At 42.0% G+C, this 24,196-nt stretch overlaps 2 long non-coding RNA genes across 3 annotated transcripts; both read right to left on the bottom strand.

Annotated features, from left to right (window-relative positions):
- Positions 1 to 1,017: 1,017 nt before the first annotated feature.
- LOC139078611 (uncharacterized) lies at positions 1,018 to 11,989 on the bottom strand. 2 transcript variants are annotated; one of them, XR_011531624.1, is made up of 3 exons: positions 11,849 to 11,989; positions 11,164 to 11,248; positions 1,018 to 2,877 (listed from the first exon to the last, which is right to left on the bottom strand). It is a non-coding gene; the product is annotated as an uncharacterized lncRNA (long non-coding RNA). The 2 variants fall into 2 exon arrangements; XR_011531623.1 differs by lacking the exon at positions 1,018 to 2,877 and adding an exon at positions 9,997 to 10,129.
- Positions 11,990 to 18,118: 6,129 nt separating this feature from the next.
- LOC139078612 (uncharacterized) lies at positions 18,119 to 22,882 on the bottom strand. Its single transcript, XR_011531625.1, has 2 exons — positions 22,760 to 22,882; positions 18,119 to 18,840 (listed from the first exon to the last, which is right to left on the bottom strand). It is a non-coding gene; the product is annotated as an uncharacterized lncRNA (long non-coding RNA).
- Between the last annotated feature and the right edge of the window lie 1,314 nt (positions 22,883 to 24,196).

Here is a 24,196-nt window from a genome sequence, read left to right as displayed (position 1 = left end):
TAGAAAAGAATTTCTGGCAAAAGAGAAGCTCCAGCTCACCCAGCTGGAATTCCCCTCTCCCCCCTTCCTCTTCTTCCCCCTTCTCCCCCTCTTCTCTTCTTCCCCCTTCCTCCCTGTCCTCTTCTCTCCCTCATTCCCCCTCCTCCCCCACCTCTCCCTCATCTCCTCTCCCTCTCCCTCCTTCCTCCTCCTCCTCCTCCCTCTCTTTCTCCCTCCCCCTCTCTCGGCAGGAGACAGCTATTTAGTTATTTATTTTGCACTGCTGTGGAATGAGACAAGTATGTAATTAGCAAGAGTTCTGCCTCAAAGTACAATCGTCATCCTAACTGCTGTTTTGTGTTCTTACCCAGACAAATGTCCTCAGTTTCTCCAGTCAGCCCAGGTAAACTTTGGTTATATTTGAGGCCTTTTCCTGAATAGTGGCAACAAGTCTCATACCTTCTGTGATTCTGGGGAGTGATTCCCAGGGTGTTGTACTCACATTTCCTTCTGGACTGCTGCTCTGGGCTCCCCTGCCTGTCCTCTGCTGGCTTCTGAGCACCTCGTATGTTTCCATGACCTTCCACTCTCTCTCCTTCATGCTCTAAGGCACTCCTATTGCAATACTCTTGAGTGGTTCAGATTTTACTAAAAGTTAGGGATAATGGAAGTGAATTATACCTCAGGATAAGAGACAACCAAAAGTTGAGAGCAGACATCACTGGTCTTAAAATCCTTGCCCTTCTTAGCCACAGAGAATCTATTTCATACTGCCACTCTTCATAGCCCTGTCAACCACTGGGTTAGCTATGTGGTGGGACCCGTCATTCCCATGTCCCAATTATTTCCCTCAAAGTACCAGAAGTCAAGCTAAAAATCACTGTTGCCTTATCATGCAGAGGAACTGAGTCCCCTTTTATTCAATATCTTCCATCCCCGCTAGCCTCGGCCCTCTCTTCTGTAGGGGAGGAAGACATTTCCTCTACCCTCTCTGGGTTCATCTGGCCAGAGAATGAATTAAATTCACATGAGACAGAATAGCAGGAGAAAATTAAACAAAGCTTTATAACATGTACACAGGGGAGAGGTCAGGCAAGCTGAGCAACTCGCCAAAATGGCTGAAGCCACCACCTTAAATATCATATCCAGCTAAAGACAAAGGAGGATGTTGGGGGTGGGGGGAGTCAGTTACAGGAGGTTACCAGACAAGCACAATAAACAAATGCAGATTTAAGTCCTTGCCTTCCCCATTGATTAAGAGTTTCTAGAGATAAGGTCATCCCCCCTTCTTCCTGGTACAGAGAGGGAGACATCTTTACAGATGGAGATTTCCTTTACAATGTAAATGTCTCCTAACAAAGGGCAAGCAAGTTCCAGTCCTCAGAGCCTCCTTCCCATCTGCAGTTTATTAAAAGTAACCAGCCCCAAATAATCCTCATGCCAAAGAGACATATCTTGGGGTGGCCAATGCCAGTCCCCCACACTTCCATCACCAGTAGGCATATTGAAGCATTTTCCAAAAAAGAAATTTTTCCCTGAGATAGTTTCTATTTTGACCTTTGGAGCGTATAAGCTGCTATCAGTTTTTCTCTTTTTTAATTGCATCTGGTTGTTCCTGCTATACTTAGATTATCTCTTAAGCATAAAGACCAGAGATCTCATTCTACTGTAAAAACTAACACTGTAATGAAGGAGCCAGGAAGGAAACATCACATCATGTTCTTCCCAAAGGCAGGGAGCATACCCCTCTTGGCATATCTTTCATGAGCTCTCAGTAATATCTGGGCAGCTTCAAGGCACTGATGCTGGTGGCTGTGAGGGAAAAGACATATTTGAAAGTTGAGGTGAGATCACCTTCCATCTTGAAATCTCCATCAATCTAACAGGCTCAGCCATCATTCCTGAATAGGCACACAGCATTCGTTTACCAAGTATTCACTGAGCATTATGAAAACATCACAGGCACCATTAAGCACCATTAAGCACCATTAACCTAATGGTCAACAAAGGATTAAAAGCCCTTGTGATGAAATACAGAGTTCTGTTCTATGGGCTATGGGAAGATGAAAGAGGGAAGTTACAAACTGGCTGAAAGGTTCAATGAAAAGTTCAACTTCATATTATCAAATTCCTTTCTCTTTTTTTTTTAAGATTGGCACCAGAGCTAACATCTTTTGCCAATCTTTTCATCTTCTTCTTCTCCCCAAAGCCCGCCAGTACATAGTTGTATATTCTAGTTGTAGGTCCTTCTGGTTGTGGCATGTGGGATGCCACCTCAGCATGGACCGATGAGCAGTGCATGTCCGAGCCCGGGATCCGAACTGGCAAAACCCCAGGCGGACAACGGGGAGTGCGCGAACTTAACCACTCGGCCACGGGGCCGGCCCTGGTCCCTCCTTTTTCTTCTTTATCCCATTGTTTTGCCCCAGATGGTTACCCCACACTGTGGTTTGAAGGATGCTTCAGCTAAACTTGAAATTCACATGTATTAGTGTTCTGGTTCTTGCAGTTTTGGGAGAGAAGAGAAGGAAATGTGCTCCATGGAGTTGGGCAGCATGGTGGCCCCAGGATTCCACCCCAGGGACGTTTCCTTATATTATCTGTTTTCCACAGATAATTGGAGTCAAGGACCATACGATGTTGTGGAAGAGGCTGTGTTGGTTTGGTGGGAAGATTCTAGCGTTGACCCTCTGGAGACCTGGATTTTAGAACTCCCGAGCCATTCACTGACTGGATAACAAAATGAAGCTCAGTTTTCTCACTAGTATAATAACAGATTTTACTCATTGGATGATTTTAAAGATCCAACAGATTGGATGATTTTGAAGGTCTGTTTCAGATAGCAGATTGTGAATCATTACAGCTGTGAACATCATCTACGTTCTTCATTTCGAGCACCTGTAAAATGAAGATATTGGACTCAATACTCTTTGAAAGGCCTTATCTTACTCTAAAATTCCACGCTCCTATGACTACTTTTTAACTTGTACATAAACACATTTTGAGAGGAAATGCTTTTTGTATTACCAAGTCAATAAACTGAAAAGCAATATACAGCATCATCATACTGGCATTTAACTATGATTTTGCAATTAGTACAGGATGTCACAATGAGAAAGACCAGGAAATTAGATAACACATCCTAGCATCTTTTATAACGTTCCGTTTGAACTGTCAGAAAAATGGGTGCTTGACACTGCAGATCCAAAAAGATTAGATGAATTGTTCTAATTAGAATTGAAGTTGATAAGCAAATTTCTATGAATAGTGAAACAGACTAAAAAGCTGATTGGTGAAAAAAACGCATGGGAGAGAGAAACAAGCAAGGTCTTTTTTTTTTCCTACAGTGTGTTTGCAAAAAAATTATTGATTGCTGTGGTTTCAAGCACTTGATTTATCTTTCATGACACTTGAAACCCAGTGTTTGCTCTACAGTTTTAAGTTTATTTGGTGTGCTAATAAAGGCCCTGGAGAATCTGAGGGAGAAGATGAAAGCAAATGAGGATTTGAACTGAAAACCAGGCCAGATGATCATCGAGTCCTCCTCAAGCTGAACTTGAACCATTATTTAGAAGTCTTTTTGAACAAGAACTGAATGATGAAAAGATTTTCAGAGATAATCTGATAGAAGCCATTCGGAAGGGGACTGATAGGTTACTGGAGTTCTTCTGACCCAAAAAACTTATGGAGCTAAACAACATTGTGATTCAACTCTCCCATCTTCTGGTAGAGTGTTGGGAGCAAATATTTTGCATCATAAATACCATGTTTGGAGTTAGTTCTCATTATTTAGTTGGGCCTACAGAAAATCATTAGAAGATATTTTATCAAAAATTCAAAATGCAGGGGCCAGACCCGTGGCTGAGCGGTTAAGTTTGCGTGCTCTGATTTGGCAGCCCAGGGTTTCGCCGGTTTGAATCCTGGGTGCGGACCTGGCACCGCTCATCAAGCCGTGCTGAGGCAGTGTCCCAAATAACACAACTAAAAGGACCCACAACTAAAATATACAACCATGTACCAGGGGGCTTTGGGAGAAAAAGGAAAAATAAAATCTTGAAAAAAGAACATAATGCCTATGTTTAAAAAAAAAAATTCAGAATGCATATTAATTTAGATGAAACTCAAGTTGGGAAGAGGGGAACATTTACACCTTGCCAGACAGCATCTTAAAAATAATCAGCAAATTTAGTTCCAAGTAGTTTTTTCTCCTCTTATTGCACCTAATTGTGTAAATAATCATTACAAACCATATTAGTAACTCTGATTTTCTTGGGGGAAGGAAGGGAATCTGTGGTCTAGCCTCACTGTGACAGTCTGTCATGTAATATTACCGAGTTCTATTTGAAGGGCGATGGGATTTATCTAAGGGCTAGATGAATCTGATAAACCTTCCAATCTCACAATAATCATCACAAATAATATTATCTTTATCTCTTCATTGAATAATGGAATACTGACTCATATTCTTCCCTGATTTAAATCTAAACCAGAGAATTACCTCTTCCCAAAAGATATTCTCAAATAATCCTTTCTGTTGTGCAGCTACAAATCTAATTTAATTCTTTTCAATGTTTTGAAGTATAGATCAAATATTTTCTAACAAATGCTACCACAATGTAAATTTACTTAAATATTTATGTAATTTTAGATATCTTATTCCAGGGCAATAAATGAATTCAGATAACTCCAGGATTAATGAACCAGGTTAGACTTAACTTGAATAATAATGCTTTACATAATTTTGCTGATGTCATACTCAATTGATTTTGTCTCTGTTTTATTATAATCCTCTACAGGCAAGGACAGTGCTTATTTTTCAAAATGTGTTTCAAGTATTCACTGGAATTTTCAGTCACTCTTGGTACCCAAATCAAGAAGAGTTGGCTGGGGGCCGGCCCCGTGGCAGAGTGGTTAAGTTCACACGTTCTGCTTATTGGCGGCCCAGGCTTCGCCGGTTATGATCCTGGGTGTGGACATGGTACTGCTTGGCAAGCCATGCTGTGGTAGGCTTCCCACGTATAAAGTAGAGGAAGATGGGCATGGATGCTAGTTCAGGGCCAGGCTTCCTCAGCAAAAAGAGGAGGATTGGCAGTAGTTAGCTCAGGGCTAATCTTCCTCAAAAAAAAAAAAAAAAAAATAGTTGGCTCAGGTGGGGTATCCATGTAGGTGCCTTCATGCCAGGGGTCTGGGATAGAGGAACAAACTAGAATTGAAGATGCTTCCTGAACTGACAAGGAAGGGAGAGGACCAGAAGTGCGAGTCCAAACTCAAGTCATCAGAGAATATAGAGGGCAAATCTGGGAAATGGAGGTAAGTGAATGAGTGCAAGGGCAAGAACAAGGAACAAGACGAAAAAGAGACGCAAGTGGAGGGTCAAGAGCTGAGGTGAACCGGAAGCAGGTGGGAGCCAAGGGCGGGACCCTGAACACCATTGTTCTGTTGTGACTACAGCCCCGTGCAAGGCTCCATGGTCTCTGTCCTTATGGACTCATAGGTAGGCCAGGCTGGACTCTGCAGGAGCCACACGACATTTTTCCTGGCCTAGAGCAGTCCTAAATCGCTTGTAGGCCCAACTTTGATGCCTACTTTGCCTTCAAAGGTTGAGGGCACCTCCTTTCAAGCAGAAAACGAGGTCAGGGAGCATCTATCTTTATGAGTTCAGAGAAAGGGGAAAGAGCATGAAGCGCTCCCACAGAAGGCCAAGAGTGTTTTTGTTTCACTTCTATTTTAATTATAATCTCTTCCTTCCTCCAACCAGAACTCTGCTCCCTAGCACAGTGGCTTAAATTTATCCTCGGTGTCCATTTGTCCGTGACCTGTGGGCTCGTCCTAAGGGAGGATAGTGAGGTGGTGAGGGAAGACACAAAGCCCTGAGTGTCCCCTAGGGGTTTGCACGTGAGGCTAACATCCCTTCCAATTTGATCTTTCCTGGATTAACCCAGTTACACTGTAGACCAACCAGAGATGACATGGTCGCTCCCCCCTCCACAAAGGCACATCAGCAGAGTGTTAGAGGAAACAGCCTTTCTAATCTGTGCCATCAGTGCTCTCACTTATCTGGGACCAACAACATGGACAACTCAGGCCCTCAAGTCCATATGTGAATAATGCTTTAATGTAGCTGCAGAATCCTCTAAAATGTGAAAGAACCTCACTTCAAGCCACATTACACCCTAGACAAAGGAACCTCCCCTAGTCTCTTTCTCATCTATTAAGTGATGCCGAAAAAGCAAAACAAAACAAAGCAAAAAATCTTAACTGATTGCATTTTACAGCAAGATCCAGGTGATAATAATATATTAACATAATGTGATGTTATGGTATTAAGATAGCTCAGTAAAACACACACACACAGACCCCTCTCATTATCAGTTCAATCCTTTTTATCACAGAGAAATTAAAGCCCTAAAAAAACCCAGAGGGGTCCCATTTAAATGCCAAATCTCTTCTTTTACAGCCGTAGCCAGGGGTGCTTCCATTAGGATCAAGTAGCTCTTCAGAATCTCCAGAGTTAGAGAATCCAGCTTAAAGTCTCTCACGTGTATCACTTTTCCAAAAGCATCAAATGAACACATAAAACATCAGAGCTACAGACCCATACCCATATCTATACAATTTAGACAAGAAGATGGGTCACTGTCTAAGTATCAATTTCCTTAGACCGAAATGTTTCAAAACGTGATCTATAGAAATTAAGGAGTTGCTTAGCAAGGACGGGGATAGAGGGCACAAGCAGAGAGGCATCCCCACAAAACTAATGCAGCTCCATTTTTAAAAACATTTTTAATATATTGGGGCTCTTCAGAATATTGCATTTGAAAAATAGGTTCTGATCTTTCTGCAACAATTTTGAAAGCTAATGCCTTATAAAATAGTGTTTTCCAAGCTGATAGTCTTCCCAGACACCAATAAATGTCTCATAATCTAGAATCACAGTGCTGGCCCAGCTGTTGATCTCGGCGGAACTAGGGGGCAGGGAGGCTGGGAAGGAAGAGGCAGGGAAAATCGAAGAGAAAAAATGAAAAGCTTTATTATGGTTTCTATTCACCAAGCACAATCAATCAATCGATGCCAGTTGCCCAGTGACCATCACCTGTGAACTTAAAACTCCAGCGGCCACCCAGGAATTTGACTCCTAGATATATATTTAAGGGAAGAGAAGGACTAAGTCCACAAAAAGCCTTGTATAGGAATGTTCATAGCAAACTTATTCATCATAGCCCCAAACTGGAATCAACCCAAACATCCATCAGAAGGACAAACCGTGGTACGTCCATGCAGTGGGACCACGCAGCAACAAAAATGAGTGAACTACTGACACAGGCAACCACAGGAAGAAATCTCAAAGCTTTTGAGCTGCAAAAAGCCAGACCAGACACTAAAGCATACACACTGTATGACTCCACTCTTAGGAAGTTCTAGAAAAGGCAAACCTAATCTACGGCAGAAAAAAAATCAGAACAGTGGTAGCTTCAGGGAAGCGGGTTGACTGGGAAGGGGCACAGGGAAGTTTTCAGAGTCATGGGATGTTCTGTATTTTGGCTGAGGTATGGGTTCCATGAGTATATTTGTCAAAATTGATCAAACCATACACTTAAGAGTTGTGCATTTCACTGTATGGAAACTTCATCTCAATAGAATTAACTTGGGGGAAAAACATTCAACTGAAAAATTAGATATGGAAAAAATATAAGAAAACATAGCAAAATATCATTATGAGCTCGGAGTAGAAAACAATTTCTTAAGCAAGATATGCAACATTCTATATAGAAAATATTGACAAACGTCTTTATTGAAATTAAAAACTTATGTGATGAGGAGACATACAAAAAAGCCAATTCAGAAATGACCAATAAACCTTTAAAAGGATGCTTGACCTCATGAGTAACCAGGTGAATGCAAATTGTTAAAAAAGAAACTATTGTATACCTATCATATTGGCAACAATTTCAGAGTCTTGTGATCTGGCGAAGCTGTGGGACTGCAAATCATACTGTGCTGTGAGATTGTCCATCACTTCAGCCATTTTAGTAAAAAAGCACTTTCTAGTATCTAGTAATTGAATTTCTGATATACACCCTAGAGATATTGGTACACGGGCACAAGGAGCATGTGCAAGGAGGGTTACTGTAGCAGTGTACATACTAGTGAAAAAATGGATTCTACTTTAATGTCCATTAATAAAGAGATGGATAAGTAAAAGGTGGTATACTCAAATAATGCAATATTACATGGCACTTGGAAAGAATAAACTATATTGACATGTATCAAGATGATAGATCTCAAAAACGTGTTAAAATAAATATAATACCATATATTGTTTATAAAGATACATTTATATCTAAATATGTAAAAACCGGATCTGATGGATACCTACAAAAATCTTGATATTGGCTACATCTGGGGAGCAAAGAAAGAAAAAACAAGTAAAGCAACGGTCGAAAAGGACTTTATCTGAAGTGCGATATTTAAAAATATCAGGAAGAAGCATCCATACGCAAATAAATGAATCTTGATTCATTTCTCACACCTTATACAAAGATTAATTCAAAATGGATCATAAAAATTTAGGTGTTGATTCTAGTCTGTGACCTTGGGTTAGGCAAATTAGTTCTTAGATATGATACCTAAAGCAAAGGCATAAAGAAAAAATTTTTGATAAATTAGACTTCCTCAAAATGCAAAACTTTTGCTCTGTGAAAGACACTACAAAAGCACAAAAAGACAAGTCACAGGCTGGGAGAAAATACTTGAAAATCACTTATCTGACAAAAAGTTCTTTAGATATTCTGGATATTCTGGTCAAAATTCAACGATAAGAAAATGAACAACCAGGGGCTGGCCCAGTGGTGCAGCAGTTAAGTTCACGTGCTCTGCTTTGGCAGCCCAGGGTTCACCAGTTTGGATCCTGGGCATGGACCTACCCATTGCTTATCAAGCCATGCTGTGGCAGGCATCCCACATACAAAGTAGAGGAAGATGGGCACAGATGCTAGCTCAGGGCCAATCTTCCTCAGCAAAAAAGAAGAGGATTGGTGGCAAATGTTAGTTCAGGGCTAATCTTCTGCAAAAAATAAATAAATAAACTAAATAAAAAAAAGAAAATGAACAACCAAATTTTTAATAAAATGAGCAAAGATTTGAACAGACACTTCACTAAAGGAGATGTATGGATAGTGAATAAGTACATGAAAGATGCCCAGCATCATTAGTCATCAGGGAAATGCAAATTAAAACCATGATGAGACAACACGACATCAATCAGAATAGCTAAAATTAAAAAAAAGAACCTGACAATTCCAAGTGCTGACAGGGATAAGGGGCAACTGGAATCCCAGAGATGGCTGCTGGAAATGCACAGTGATACAGTCACTTTGGAACATCTCAGGCAAAGCAAGGTAGGTGCTACAGCTGCACTCAGGCAGCCTATGAGGAAGTGGTAGGCTGAGAGAATATGGGTGGGGTACCCACAATGTCTGTTCCCACCCCCATGTAACTCTCCTTCAGTTCCCAATTTACTGAGGGCTCTGTGGGGTTCTTGAAAGTAGGCCAGTCCAAGCATAAAGACTCAGCATCTCGCATATACCACAACGCTTTTACCGCAACCCTGACTAAGAAACACAATAAAGGGGAGAAAACACAGGGTGCTTGCCACCCATGCCAGATACAGTCAAACCAACAGCTCACACATCAGCACCCTGCGTCTTCTGAGGTGAGCTTGTCCTGTCCCTAGGGAGGATGGCTAGGGTGGCCAACACCAGATTCCACTCACTCCATGTGGAACGTCACTCATCAGAGACGAAAAATGCTTCTGTAGGGTGAGGTTCCTGGTTGAATCTAGTGAAGAAGGAGTAGGAAGAGGGGAAGGAACGGGAAGAGCAAAAGCCCCTACATTACCGCCAGTGCCCCATCCAGCTTACTGGGTCCTCTCCCAGGGCAGCCCTGCAGGTCTCTCCATATGGAATGAAGCCCAGAAGTGTCAATCTCCACGCAGTTTGAAGTCCCCTGGGAACTTGTGTCCACATCTATATCTCCTTTATCAACTCATCTGGATCTGCTGTCCTGTGCCAAATGTTATTTATACGTCTAGCAGATTTCAATATGGTCACGATGCTTATGAATCTTGAAATCCCGAATCCTGGCCTGCCACCTACGACAGTAGACAGGGATAGGCAAAAAGAAACCCTAGGCAAGGGCCCCCTTGATTTCATCTCTTTTCTCAGGCAACCCTATTAGGTCACTTTTAAAAATCAACTTTATTAGATAAAATCTGCATACAGTAAAATGCACTCATTTAAAATATATAACTTGATGAGTTTTAACAACTGTATATCCCCACATCTAAGCAGCACTACAGTTGAGATAGAGAGCATTTCCTTCAGCCCCAGATGGGTTGTCAAGCCCTTTGCAGCCAATCTCTGCCCCCAGGAAACCACCGCTCTGCTTTCTGTTACTATAGTCTTGCCTTTCCTAAAATTTCTTATAAATGGTATCGTACAGTATTACACTTTTGCGTCTGACTTGTTTAGTCTAACTTTGAAATTCATTCATTCTATTGCACACGTTAATAGTTTACTCCTTTTTATTGCTGAATAATATTCTAGATCATTTTTTAATAAAAGGACAACTTTTTCACCTCTGGATTAAGAGCTAGACCACAGATAGCCAGCTTAGACGCCTAGAGAAGCCAGGTAAGTAACGTAAGCGACAGAAAGGGTCTGCTGTAAGAAAATTTATTCTCGAAACACTAGACCCTCATGTTATAACCTTATTTTCCAAAGAAATATTTCCCTTTCCTCAGCTTTAGGAAAACATATGTAAATATAATGATAAATGGCAACTGCCACTTGGCCTTGATTTTTGGAGGGACAATAAGGAATGAAGGGGGTAGCGGAAAATTACAGAGTTCACACCCATCTAGGGGAAGCAGCTTTGCTACATGGGGACTCGAGACCAGGTTTCATATTTTCCTATTGCCCTGGAGAAGGAGAAAACTTGGGTTTGTATGTGAAATCTCCTGAGTCTTATATGCTGGAAATAAATTCAAATTTTAATAAGAGCACTGGACAGGCCAACTCTGTTCAGGTCAAAAAAAAAAAAAAAAAATGTAGGGGCCAGATGTGGACGGGGAGCCACCACACTGTGTCCTCTGATGGGGAGTAAAACCCAGCCCAAGCCACCCACCTCAGGCTGCTTTCTGTGGAACCGTCCTCCTCCTGCTAGGACCTCCCAGCCTAGAGGGAGCCCCAGGGCTGGCTTGCCTCACTGGCTGCAAGGAAGAGAAAGGAAAAAAGAGAAGCAAAATCATTCTAAAGTCCCAAGAAGACAAGAGGAAGTGAGTATTTGCTACAGGCCAGTTATTATTTTTTCTCCCACACTGCAGCAGTGTGGGAATACATACACTGGAATCACTGGGGGTAGAAAATACAGATTTCCAGGTACCCTCCCAATTTACTTAACTACAATCTGTGGTGGTTAGGCCTGCTGTGGATCTTCATTTCAACAAGCTCCTCAGGCTATTCTTATCCACATTGAAGTCTGACACCCACTGCATTGGATTCTTCCACTTTTACTACAAAACCTCAGTTGCCATTGGGAGTCCATTTTGTCCTACCTCTAAATTTGACGTCTCTGTTGTGGGAAAAAGTAATAGGGAAGAAAGGAAGGCCTTGAGCTCCCCCTAGGGGTTATCTTGGAGACTGAACAGGTTTATAAGTGATTTTCCAGAGGTGTCAGGAATACAAATAGGTAGTATTTTTGAGTCCTTGCTAGCATCAGGCATTGTGATTGGTCATTCACACAAATTATCTCATTTAGTCTATGAGGTAAGTGCTATTATTACTTGAATTTTACAGAGGAGGAAATTCACCTGCAAATCCAATGGCACGGTTGATCAGTCCCCCGTCAGTATATTTTCTTCACTTGGCTTCCAGGACGCCTTACTCCTTTTCATTTGCCTCCTCTCTCACTGGTTATTTCTTCTCAGTCTTCATTTTAGACCCCGCTCTTCTCCAAGATCTATTAATTTTGGAGCGCCCCAGGGAGCAGTCCTTGATTTTCTTCTTTCCTTGTACCAACTTTCTCAACGAACGCCTTTACCGATATGACAACGACTCCCAAATTTCTATCTTGTGACCCACCTCTCTCTCGAACTTTAGACTCATATAGGCAGCTGCCTACTTGACATGCCCACTTGGTGCCTCACAGGCATCTCAAACTTAACATGTCTAAAAATTAAGTTCTCATCTTCTCCCACAAACCTACCCCATCAGAGGTTGTTCCCATTTGAGTCGATGGAAACTCCACCCTTCCAATTGCTCATACCAAAAACGCTGGTATCCCTGTCGACTCCTCTCACTCACACCCCTTCCCTCCAGCCCCCAGCTACCACTCTGGCTTGAGTCATCATCATCTCTCAGCTAGATTATTGCTACAGTCTCCTACTTGGTCTTCTTGCTCCCAAACCAGCCTTTCAAGAGACTATTCCCAGTACAGAAACCAGAATGACCTTCCTAAAATGTAACTCAGAGCATATCATTCCTCTGCTTAAAATCCTCCCAAAGCTTCCCATTTCACTCAGACCAAATGCCGAAGTCCTTAAATGGCCAGTGAGGCCCTCTACAAGCAGGGCCTCATCGCCTCTCTGACCTCACCTCCTGTTACTCTCTCCCTCATTCATCCCACACCCGCCATACTGGTCTCCATGCTTTCCTCACACTGTCCTGCCTTGTTTCTGCCTGAAGGCTTGCGCCCTGGCTCTTCCATCTGCCCGACACATTCTTTCCCCAGGAGTCCACTAACTACTTCACCTCCTGCAAATCTTTACTCAAATGTCACCCTCTCAGTGAGGCTCACCTTATCTCCTCTGTCAAAAACTGCAAGCGGTCCCTCCCTCCCCCTGCATGCCCAAATCTCTTAGCACCCTCTACTTTTCCACAGCATTTTATGGGCTTCCAACATATTATATAATTTAACTATTTATTATGTTTTTAGTTATTTTTTCTCCCCCCCCCACTAGAATGTAAGCTCCAAGAAGGCGGAGACTTTTAGATGTTTTGTTTACTAACATAGCCCAAACACATAGATCAGCGCCTGAAATTGAACAGAAATATTTCTTGAATGAGTAAGACACAAAGCGGTTACATACCCAGTCCTAAGTATTTCAGTAACCCATTTGAGAAGTAAATCTGAATAACAAAGAATTGTTTTCTCCTTATAGAAAAGCAGAATATAGCTCTCTGCAGTCTGTTCGGCAGCTTCCAAGGGAAGGAGTGCTGAGCCCCAGCACATACAGCCGCTCTTAGTTACAGAAGCAACCGATAGCCATGTGCTGTGTGGATCATCTACCTCCCCTGCAGCAAAGTCCAGGCTCCGTCGGTTGTATCACCCACAGAGCTAGGCATTGTCTTCTTTACCCAACAGATTTGGAGAATATAATGCTGAGGTACAAGTCGTATTTTTCCTTACATTGAGAAGCAAGACACAGTCTGTGGCAAATGTTTCTTCTATACTATTTGGGGTTTCAAAATGAGTTCCCGGAAGCTGTAATTCACAAAAAGCAGCAATGTAAAATTCTGTGAAATGTATTTTCTATAACTGGGTTACTGAGTAAGGCTGACGTACCATTAGATATACCTTGAGAAGAGATGCAACAAATGCCTCAGCCCGGAGCATTCTGAATTGCCAGCAACGGTCAGCGTCATGGAGCAGCGAGCGACGGCTTCCTACAGCAAGAACTGCAGTGCGTTCCCGCTGTGCCTGCAGTTGTATGTCACTGTGATGAGCAGCTGAGGTCCGGGCCGCGTTCTCCACGTCCTCGACATGGCTCGTCAAACTCAAGCTGACCAACTGCAGAACCCATCTGTTCACCCTGATGGTAGACTGCCCCCCAAGGGTTCAGGCTTCTGAAGGAAATCCAGATTCTGTTCTCCCTGCTTTGTCACCAATCCCAAATCCTGCCCTGGTCTCACCCTAGTCTTGCCAAGTCTCCCAGCATTACAACCATATGGCTACTCCCAACCTGTTGACCAATAGGTCGAGGTCAGTTTAAAAATGTAAATCAGATCATCATCACTTCTGCCCTCAAAATCCTCTGGTGGCTTTCCAGTTCACTAGAATAGGAGCCGAGTCCTCACGGCGGCCCACAGGGCCCACTGTGATCGCTTTCCCACTCCCAGCGTGTCTGTAACCACCCCTCTGTTCTTCTTTCACTCACTTTGCTGGGGCTGTTCTGGCCTCTGCTTTGCCTCAGGGCCTTTGCACCAGCTGTCCTGTCTGCCTGGAACACCCTCCTTTCCTCCTCCCACATAACCACACGCCCCTCTCCCCCCTCCCCCCTCCTTCTGGTCTCTGCTCAAACGTCAGTTCATCAGAGGGATTTTCCCAGCTATCATATTTAAAATAACAAGCCCCCTTCCTACCCCACTCCCTGTGCCTTTACTCCGCATTTTTTCCCATAATGCCCATCACAACCTGGCATAGGCTACACTGTGCTTGCTTGTTTGTTCAATGGTCATGGCGCCTCCCAAGAATATACAATCCAAGAGGCAGGGATCTGTGCCTGTTGTGTTTATTGTTGTAGTGCCAGAGCCTGGAACAACGCTGGCATATGGTAGGGGCTCCATAATTATTTGTTGAATAAGTGAATATCTAAATAAATGATGGTCAAAGCATCCCTCTGGGGAGGCGATACATTTATTCCAATGATACTGCCATTGCTCAAAATACACCGAGGGCAATAGTGGAAACAGGGAAGCCAGTTAGGAGGGGCTATTTGAATGCTCCTGGAGAAAGACGCTAATGGCTTCGATTTGAACAGGTGGTAGCAGGAGGCAGTGAGAAGCAACTGGCTTCTGGACACAATTTAAACATAGATCCAACAGGTCAAGGTCAGTCTGTAAATCACACACTTATGGAAACTAGTCTCGGTATTTAAAAGACAACCTCCCTTTAAAGAAAGTAAAAAATACAACTGCTCAGTTTTATCACATACATCATTTACTGGTCCCAGAATCTTACGATATATGGCTATTGCAGAAACCAAATTCCCCCTTGAAAAGGGAAATGAGAATCACTGAAGACATTCAGGGGCTCTGAATTAAATTCCCTGTATGAAGAAAGAATAATTCTGATTTTTATTGAGCACATTTTTGTATTATCCTCACAGCGATCCTCTGAGGTCCTTGTTATTAACCCCATTTTTTGCATGAAGAAAATGAGGCTCAGAGAGGCGAGCTAATGTCCTCAAGAGCTCCCAGCTGCGGAGCCGGAGGATTTAAATCCAGCCCGGGGCCACGCGTTTCCCGGTGAGTAAGCGCAACGTGCTGGGACCCGATGGAGATGCTGCCCAGAAGAGAACGCTCATTTAGGCATTTCAGTATGTCTTATTTCCCTCTCTTTCTCGACTTTATACTCACATCTTATAAGCATAACTTCCTGGGAGGGGCAGAGCCCTGCAGCAAAAACAAGACGTAGCCAGGACGAGGGCGCAGCTCTGTTTTCCTGCTCTTCGGGCTGGAACGGAGCCTCCTCTCCAGGGCTGAGGGCCTGGGTCCAGCGGTGCGGCTCCTCCAGACACTGTTTCCAGTGTCCCTGGGAGAAAGCGTTGCCATCGCCATGGGAATTTGATGCTTTCCAGGGCTATGCAGCCAGTATTGTCTCGGCACAAGGAACTATTGTTCGGGCAGAAACAGAGGGTGTTTCTCACGGCGGGGGAGTGGGGCTTGACTAAGGATCCACATTTCAACAATGCCTCCTTTTGTAAAAACGGCTGATTTTGTTTCAGGCTTATGTGATTTTTTTCAGACTCAGATCACAGCTCCTAACAACTGTCTCTCCTACAGTCTTTCTTAAGAATGTCAGGTATGCGTTCCTGGATGTGATGCACTCACGGGATAAACATCTCGTTGCATGTTAACAGAACGGCTCCGTGCAGTCCTGAGCAGACTCGGCGACGGCCGTGGCGGAAAGGCCGGAGCGTGGGCAGGGACGGTCCCCGGTGGGCGCGGGCGCGTGTGGAGAGCAGCGCCTAACGCAGCAGGCCCTTTAGATGCTTATTCCAATTAATCCCCACGGTCACCCGAGCAGATACTATGTAAACTTTACAAATGGGGAAGGTAATTAGGTAACTGGAGCAAAACCACACAGCTGGTGAGAGGGGAATCTGGGACGGGGTCCCAGGCCTCACTCCAAACCTGTTCACTTTCCATTTCCTGTTCCGTGCTCCCTCACTGACCTTTTCAACTTCAGTTTGCTCAGGTGAGCCACCTGGCAGGAAGAGCGCATGAGCTGGCCGGTGAGAGGTGCTCCCGAACGTCTCTACCACAGGGCATGTCACAAAATAGGTACTCACTAAAATCCAATTTTCTCTTCTCTGTCTTCCTTCTGCATCATTTCATCTTTGCTTTTTTCTTTCTCCAATTCTTTCAACTCCTGCTTTCTTTTCATTCTCATATTCTTTTCTCTGTGGAAAACTAAAACCTAAAGATCCCATTCCCAATGGCAACATAAACTTAAAAAAAATCCCCTAGGAATAAACCAACAAGAATGGTGCAAGGCGCTCTGCTTGGGCAGCCCAGGTTCAGTTCCCAAGTGCAGACCTACACCACCCGTCTGTCAGTGGCTGTGCTGTGGAGGTGCCTCACATCCAAAAAAAAGAGGAAGATTGGCTTGGCAGCAGATGTCAACTCAGGATGAATCTTCCTCAGCAAAAAAAAAGAAAAAAAAAAAAGAATGGTGCAAGGTCCACATGAAGGAAACTTAAATTTTATCAAAGACATAAAAGAAGACCTGAATAGATGAAAAGCTATATGTGTTTCTGGATGAAAGACTCAATATTCTAAAGATGTCAGCCTTCTCAAATTAATCCATAAATTCAATACAATCTGAATAAAAATCCTGACCAGAGATTTATTGAACTTGATAAACTGATTTCATAGTTCATATGGAAGAGAAAATGCACAAGAACAAGCAACAAAATTAAAGGGAAAGAAAAGGAACAATGAGGAAGGACCTGACTTTTCAGTTATCAAAATATACTGGTTATGTCAATTAAACAATGTTGTGTTCAGAATAAAGACACAGATAAATGGAACCAAAAAGGACAATTCAGGGACAAAGGGACATTTAGAATATAAAAAGGGAGCACTTTAAATCAGAGCAAAAAGGACAGACTGTTCAAAAATGATATTGAGAAGGTTGGAAATCCTGAAAAAATTAATAGAGATGCTTGTATCACGTCATACACACAAAATCCAAATGGATTAAATTCTAAACACTAAATTAAAAATGAGATTAAAAAGGAGCTAGAGTGAAATATAGTATATTAGTTTTTACAATTTTGGGGGTTCCTAAAGAAGGCCTTCCTAAGAAAGACACAAATCCCAGGACCCATTAATAAAAAGGTCTTAATTAAAAAAAATTAAAAGATCTGTATGACAAAAAACGTCCAAATAAAAGGGCCTAGTGAAAGTCTTTGCAAAATATATAAAACCAAGTATAACATACAAAATATATTAAAAGTTCCCAAAATTATTATGAAAAGATATAAAACATAAAACTGGGCAAAAGAAATATAGAGACTTCACAAAAATGATTGATAAAATATAAAAGGATGCTTAATCTCAAAAATAATAAAGGAGGGGCTGGCCCAGCGGTGCAGCGGTTAAGTGAGCACGTTCTGCTTCAGCGGCCCCAGGTTTGCCAGTTTGAATCCCAGGTGTGGACATGGCACCGCTTGGCAAGCCATGCTGTGGTAGGCGTCCCACATAGAAAGTAGAGGAAGATGGGCATGGATGTGAGCTCAGGGTCAGTCTTCCTCAGCAAAAAAAGGAGGATTGGCAGCAGATGTTAACTCAGGGCTAATCTTCCTCAAAAAAAAAATAATAATAATAAAGGAAATGCAAAATAAACAATGAAGTACACTTTATAACTAATTGGGTTGTTAAAAATTCAATAGATTGATACCAGTGTTATCAGGGGGAAAAGACAATTTCATTCAGTTTGTAAGAGTGTAAATTGCTACAAATTTTTTATGACAACTTGGAAATATCTATCAAATTTAAAATAAGCATATCCTTGAAATTTTTAATTCCACTTTTAAGAAACTATTATTCTGAAATATTCACACATGCTCATAAAATATATAAACATGGATAGTCATTGCAGCTTTATTTATAATGAAAAATTGGAAAAGGGCAGAAATATCCCTCAATTAGAGAATAGTTAAATGAAATATGGTCCATTTATATTATGGAATACTACACGATAATTGAAAAGATGAGGTAGATTTATATTTACTACATAAAAGAGTTCTAAGACATATGGTTAAGTGAAAAAAGCAAGACACCACATGCTGTGGGCAAAGAGCCCTTGGTTTTTTACTCTAACATTTTCATCGTATTGTATTGATTTGAATCTGTATTATCTGTAGTAGGCACATTTTGCTTATGTAAAGAAAATAAAAGGAATCTTAACTTGATCCCAGTAACCGTAACAGTACTATTAGTGTTCTCACGTATACAGCATGTTTTCTGGGCTGTGCCCTCCCAGGTCAGGGGTGGGTTGGTGACACGAAGGGCAAGAGGCTGGAGGCCCAAGGTGATGCTGAGCCAGCACAAGAAAGCAATGCTTCTGCTTGGCTCCCAGTTTGATGTTCCAGCTGTCGGCAGGAATCACTCCCTCGCTTCCCTCTCCTGCTTTGAGCTTCAGCGGAAGTCCTTCCGGCAGTGGGAACCGTGTCACCCACGACCCTCCAAGGTGGCTGCCATCTTCTATTTCTTGATAAACTCTCTCCTGTCACAGGGAAAAGGCAGCACTAGGTGTCCGTCCTCCTTTTGTTCCAAACCTTTCATTCTTGTTTAGCTGAAACATTTAGGGAAAAAAAAAATCTTTAAAATTTTTTGGTAATATACACAAATACAGATGTGTAAAGAGTATATATTAGACTTTACATCAAACATGATTTTTCCTGGCAAAACTCCTTTAGAAAATTAAAAGAAAACTATCATCATTCATAACAAAGTCATTCTTCTCCTACAATATTTCTTTGCATATGTATTTCTTCTAATTATTTTGTACTATTTTTGCACTATTTTCAAAACATTTTTCTTCCAATTAGGTTTTTCACCTTCTAATTATTTTGCTCTGTTTTCATGTTTTTTTTCAGACGACTATAGTGGTTAGCCTAAAGTTCACATGACAGCAAGCTGGAACTAGAATTGTAAGTGATTAGAAAAACATCAAAGCAAGAGGAATAATTCTGCACCTACTGAGGAACAATGAAAGGACTTGAAATAGCAGAATGAACTCTGGTCTGAAAATCCAGAGACCTCACCTTCTGCTGTTCTGTGTGAGTCAGTCCACGCAACCTTGCACAAATGTGTGGTCTCTTAGATATTTTACAGATAGATGAATTTCTTTATCTGTAAACTAAGTGGATTGGATGACAAAATTTTAAAACTCCCTTCCAGTGATAAGATTCAGAGATTCCATTGATTGTTGGGAGTGCAGAACAATGGGCAGGCAGAACTTCTCATTAGAAACTACAGTAGCAACAACATTAATAGCTACCGTTTCATGAGCTGTTACTGTGTGCTGAGAACTAGCTATGTGGTTTCCATGTGTTATCTTTGATTCTTATAACAACTACTGGAGGTAGAGATTACGTCCTCCATTCTGTAGATGAAGAAACTGAGGCTCAGAGAGTCAATTTTCCCCAGGGCATACAACCAAAAGCGGGGCCTCTGGATTTGAATCCAGGTCTAATTCTGAAGTTTGTCTTCTTAAGCCAAGAGCTAACTATCACCTTTGTACAGATTTTATAGGCTACCTTTGTGTTATTGCTGCTGTGGAGGGGGAGAGGTTAGCAATTTGGTGCCTTTAAGAGTCCCATATTGTTTCAGAAAGTGACTATAACCAAAAGCTTCTTCCATTCTCTAGAATGATTAGTTGTGGATGGGGCAACGCGTTCCCAATACCAGGCCGGAAATTTCTAGCTGTGAGGGCATCCTGAAAATTTCCACTAAAATGAGAAATGATTTGAGCAAAAGACAGTTGAATCTCCCAAACAAGCCTTAGACAAGACACTTCCGGGTCAGGTTCCCAGCGAGCCTGGATGCCAGCGATTCACTCATTATGTGATTAAGTGACGGGCTTATGTTTCCAGAGCTCATGATTTAAAAGCTTTCTGTGGTATTAAACGGAGGCACATGAAAACACAAAAGGCAATTACAAGCAATCAAAGCATTCAGAAATTAAGATTCAATTTCTGCGTTTGCTAAACTCTTCATCAAGGAAATCAGTAAATTTTTTAAGGGGCCATGAATATGATATACACAGAGAATTTAAAAAGCAATCAGTTTTCAAATGTACACATGCTTCCAAGAATGCCTAGGACATTCAGGATGGAGCCGGTTTTCACTTGTCTCATTACATTGCATTTGTTAGACATGTGCCTTTGAACGCTCTCTTGAGTAACATTTCTCTTTCAGTTTGACAGATGAATGGGTATGCAATTCCCTGAGTGCCAGAAAAACCCTTATGAGCATCAAAGAATAAAAGGCACATTGAGCTATTTACCCCAGAACTTCCAGCACACTGCAGTGGGCATGCTTCTCTTATTTGGGTTTTGGTGCATAAGATGTTGGAAAATCCCTTAAGCCACACTCAACCAGGTGGATCTTAAGGTTTGTGACTGTCCTTTCATACTCAGCCTCTAAGAACCTACCAGGTGACACAGAAGACAGGGTTAGAAATCATTAGCTTTCTATCCAAGCAACCCTTTGGCGTCTTCAATTAGTACTTTCATCTTCCTCAGGGCCAAATTCAATACCTTTCAGAATTTGAAGTAGCTATTTTACTTCCAGTCCAACATCCCTCACCCTCCCAACCCATGAGTCATTGATGTTTTTCTCTTCTCTTAGTGTGGCTCAAACACACCTTTCCCAACTTCTCTAATTCATCAAGTTTTTCCTGCCCGGAGCCTTTGCACCTATTGTTATCTCAGCCTGAAACACCCCCACGTGCCCTCTCCCAGCTGGCTCATTCTTCAGGTTTCACTTAAACGTCACCCCTCAGGAGAGGTCTTCCTTACTACCCCTTAAGTACATCCCCCTCCGCCATCTCCATTTGGTTCCATTACTTTAAAAAATCATAGAACGTTATTTCCTTATTTTAGAGCAATCACAAGTGTAATTGTATATGTAAAAATCACTTGTTTTCTTTTATTATTTCTGACTTTTCCAACAGAACTGTGAAGTCCATGAGAGTAGAGATCACTTTTATACACACACACACACACACACATATAATTCATTGTTGTATTTGTGACCTTAAGGTATACACATACAATATTGTTCCCAAGTCAAAAATGATACTTATATAAACACATCATAAGAAAAGGAAACTACAGATCAACATCCCTCATGATGATAGAGAGAAAAATCCTTAACAATATAGAGGTAAACGCAGCTCAGCAACATATAAAAGCAATTATATGTCATGACCAAGTGGAGTTTAACCCAGAAATACAAAGTTAGTTTAACATCTGAAAATCAATTAATGTAACACACTATAATAGAGTGATGAAGAAAAACCATATTACCATCTCAGTCGATGCAGGAAAAGCACTTGACCAAATTCAATAGCTACTTATGAGAAAAGCTCTCAACAAGGGGCCGGCCGGGTGGCGCAGTGGTTAAGCACGCATGTTCTGCTTCAGCGGCCCGGGGTTCGCCAGTTCGGATCCCAGGTGTGGACATGGCACTGCTTGGCAAGCTATGCTGTGGTAGGCATCCCACATATAAAGTAGAGGAAGATGGGCACGGATGTTAGCTCAGGGCCGGTCTTCCTCAGCAAAAAGAGGAGGATAGGCAGCAGCTGTTAGCTCAGGGCTAATCTTCCTCAAAAAAAAAAAAAAAAAACAAAAGCATACCTAAAAAAAAAAGAAACCTGAGAACTTTTCTTCCTCAAAGGACAACATTAAGAAAATGAACTGACAAGCTATAGACTGTGAGAAAACATTTGCAAAACACACACTGTTAAGGGACTTGTATCCAAAATATATGTTTAAAAAAACCTTTTTTTATAAACAAACAGCCCAACAGCAAAATGGGCAAAATATTTGACTAGAGACTTCACCAAAGAAGATACACAGCTTGCAGATAAGTATATGAAAAGATGTTCAATACTACTAATCACTAGGGAAATGCAAATGAAAACCATAATGAGATGCCCCTACACACCCACTAGAAAGGCTAAAAGCAAAAAGGCTGACAATACCCAGTATCGGCAGAGATGTGGAAGGACACTGTTTTCGAGGGAATTCACATGAGAGGAAGATAAATGAGTGCCAAGTGAATAATGAAGCATCATGGAAGAGATGTGGCTTACACTTTGTTATTTGGACAAGTCTCCAAATGGTTATTCTAGGCTACAGGTTCTCAATTTAACATTTTTTTTCTGCTTTTTCTCCCCAAATCCCCCCAGTACATAGTTGCATATTCTAGTTGTGGGTCCTTCTAGTTGTGGCATGTGGGATGCCACCTCAGCATGGCTTGATGAGCGGTGCCACGTCCGAGCCCAGGATCCTAACCGGCAAAACCCTGGGCTGCCGAAGCGGAGTGCACGAACTTAACCACTCGGCCACGGGGCCGGCCCTGAGAAGAAAGGCAGGTGCTCAATTTAAAATGAGAGAATTGTATTAGAGGAGCCACACAGTTCCTTCCTCCAAAATGTAAGTGGAAAGAGGGGAAACGTAACCGCAGGCGAGGGAGAGACATACCTGGAGCTGTAAGTGGCTGCGCTGACGGTGTGTGACCTTGAGGCCAGGCTGAGTGGGGACAGGCGGCAGGCAGATGAATGCAGGAACCAAATTTGGGGAGAATAACATCAAATTTTGGTTGTCCTTGAAACCCCAGGAAAACCGGATTTGAAAAAAGTACAGAGCAATATAAAATGTAGAAAAAAATATTTTTTACTCTAACTTCTTACTTTCTTCACTCATTTGGATGTTGTGTTAGCAGGCATGAGAACAACATTAATCTCATTGTACATCTCCATCAGAGATTTTGGGTGACCAGGTGCATTGTCAATGAGCAGCAGTATTTTGAAAGGAGTGTTTTATTTTCAGGAGTAGGTCTCAACAGTGGGCTTTAAATATTCAGTAAACCATGTTGCAAACCAATGTACTATCATCCAGGCTTTACTGTTCCATTTATAGAGCACAGGCAGAGTAGATGTAGCATAATTCCTAAGGGCTCTAGGATTTTCAGAATGGTAAGTAAGCACTGGCTTCAACGTAAACCAGCTGCATTAGCCCCTAACAAGAGAGTCAGCCTGTCCTTTGCAGCTTTGAAGCCAGGCATTGACTTCTCCTCTCTAGCTATGAAAGTCCTACCTGGCATCTTCTTCCAACAGAAGTCTGTTTCACCTACATTGGAAATCTGTTGTTTAGTGTGGCCACCTTCATTAACAATCTCAGCTAGATCTTCTGGAAAACTTGCTGCAGCTTCCACATAGGCGCTTGCTCCACCTGCACTTTCATGTTATGGAGACGGCTTCTTTCCTTAAACCTCATGAACCAACCTCTGTTGGCTTCAGACTTTTCTTCTGCAGCTTCCTCACCTCTCTCAGCCTTCACAGATTTGAAGAGAGTTAGGGCCTTGCTCTGGATTAGGCTTTGGCTTCAGGGAACATTGTGGCTGGTTTGATCTTCTATCCAGACCAATAAAACTTTCTCCATATCAGCAATAAGGCTGTTTTGCTCTCCTATCATTCACGCGTTCACTGGAGTGGTACTTTTAATTTCCTTCAAGAACTTCTCCTTTGCGTTCACAACTGGGCTAACTGTTTGGCACAGGAGGCCTAGCTTTCGGCCTATCTCAGCTTTTGACATGCTTTCGTCACTAAACTTAAACATTTCTAGACTTTGATTTAAAGGAAGAGAACTGTGACTCTTCCTGTCACTTGAAAACTTAGAGGACATTGTAGGGTTATCAACTGGCTTAATTTCAATATTGTTGCGTCTCAGGGAATTGGCAGGCCAGAGGAGAGGGAGAGAGACAGAAGAAGCTGGAAACATTATACTATTTCATGCTTAAGTATTCTAGCATGACAACATGTGTCTCCTAAGAACAAGGACATTGTCTTCAAAACCACAATTTCATTATTCCACTTAAGAAAATCAACAGCAATTTAATAAATTTAATAACACGTTATA

Source organism: Equus przewalskii, chromosome 22 (assembly GCF_037783145.1).
Source record: "Equus przewalskii isolate Varuska chromosome 22, EquPr2, whole genome shotgun sequence".
NCBI classification, from domain to species: Eukaryota; Metazoa; Chordata; class Mammalia; order Perissodactyla; family Equidae; genus Equus; species Equus przewalskii.
Note: the sequence above shows the minus strand (reverse complement) of the source record. Positions and strands in the feature narration are given on the sequence as shown.